We start from the raw sequence: 2,103 nt of genomic DNA, 5'->3' as shown, positions 1-2,103 counted from the left end.
ATATGTTTTGAAAAAAATACAAAAAATTCCACTGATTCTTGAAGTGAATCTATCATAAAAATACTGTAAATCATGATAATTGACAACATAAACTATTTCAAAAATGTTGTATGTGGGTAGTCTTATTATGCCTTAAATAGTGTCAAAGAAAGTACATGTTTGTGATAAAAAAAACTTATTCCTTTATCCACGCAAACAATCGCTTCAAAAACTCGGTTATTAGCCCCAAAACATATCATTTATATTATTGGGCCCGTGCATTATCTAGTATATATATAAAAGAAAATAAAACAGACTTCAATTAAAGATATAAAATATAGATAAGAAAAAAATGTTTTAAATAAAAAAAAACAGAATTAGAAATAAATGACAAATCAAATTCTATTTATGTATAAAAAAAACTGCAATTCTTATAAAATTATAACAATTAATTTTTAAAATAAATTAAAGTACAAAGAAAGGAAAGAAGTGATTTAAGAAAATAATATAAATAACATTAATGATGAGATTAATGATTTTTTTTTGAAAATTAATAACATTAATGATGAAAGGATTTAAATATGGTCATAAAATTTCCAATTTATTAAAAATTTGGAAAATACCAAAATTAAATTTAGAAAAATAAATAAATAAACTTCTAAACACAAGTTTTAGCAATTATTTTAAGAACATATAAGAGAAAATGTAATTTTTTTTGATAAAAATAAATAAATATCATAAGTAAGAAGAGTGTCATCCTTCTCAAATTTTAACTTTATTATTACGTATAGATATGAATCTTTAGTAGAAGAAATGATCTAAAATCAAATGAAATAAAACAAATTTCCTAAAAAACATGTATATGTAATTCTTACCAACTTAAAATAACTAATTTCGGGCGAAGGGAAGACGAATGATTCTCCATTTCCATGTGAATCCACGTACACATTATATGCATTTATTCTTTTGGTATTCCAAAAGTTCAAACCATGAGAGAGCGTATCTTTCTTCGATTAAAGAGTCTCATAACTAAGTTCTTTCTTTCAGTTTCTCTCTCCCTGAGACTACCCAATGAACAACAACTTGAGCACAGTATCCCCACTGCCTAAGCCGCCAGATCCACCTGGGACCTCCTTCAAAGAAGTTCTCCTCAACAAGGAGAGAGACTTGAATCAATCTTACGGTCAAATGGAGAAAATCCACATCACCGATGCTGAGCAACCCGGTGGACCAATAATCTTGTCAGAAGAAGACAAAAAAAGGATCTATAATCCATGGAAATTCTCTGTCATAGTGAAGTTATTCGGAAAAAATATTCTTGCATAACTACAAAGGAGCAAACTAACAGAAATGTGGAAACCCACCGAGTCCCTCACGCTGATTGACCTTGGTTGGTATTTCTACATCGCTAAATTCAGCAAAAAAGAAAATATGCATAAGGCATTACATAAAGGCCCTTGGTTTGTCATCAGGAGTTTTCTCTCAGCCCGACGTTGGGAATCGAATTCCGTACCAAATGAAACAATGGAATACCACACCGCGATTTGGATAAGACTTCCACAACTACCCATAGAATTCTATGGTAGAGAAATCTTGGAAAAAATTAGGAAGAAGCTAGGGGGTCTTCTGAAAATTGACTCATGTACCTCAGCTACTCTTCATGGTCGTTATGCAAGAATTTGCATACAGGTCTCGATAGGCAAACCCCTACAAGACGATGTCCAAATTGGAAACCACACCTAAAAAGTAGTGTACGAAGGGGAGGGGATCCTATGCACAAGCTGTGGCATAATTGGGCATGTCCAAAAAAACTGCGCTAAACACGCCACAATAACAAAAGACACCCCCCACAATGTAGATAAACCTTTGGACCCTGCGATTGAGATATGGGAGATCGTATCTTTCCCAAAGAAGAAGAAAAACCCCAAACAAATCCACCATCCACGTAGAGTGCAGAGCAAGTTCAAAATCCAAGAAACCACTCACACCTACAGGAAGGTACCTCAGCGACAGGCCCAGGTAAGTTCCCTAATCCTAACTCTAACACTTTCAGCAATCTTGCCCTCTTCTCTTCGACATATACTGAGTCCGACAACCCCCGAATGCCGACTATAGTTAACAAAA

This window comes from Solanum tuberosum, unplaced genomic scaffold, assembly GCF_000226075.1.
Source record: "Solanum tuberosum cultivar DM 1-3 516 R44 unplaced genomic scaffold, SolTub_3.0 scf00053, whole genome shotgun sequence".
In the NCBI taxonomy this organism is placed as follows: domain Eukaryota; kingdom Viridiplantae; phylum Streptophyta; class Magnoliopsida; order Solanales; family Solanaceae; genus Solanum; species Solanum tuberosum.
This window is presented reverse-complemented; position numbering follows the sequence as displayed.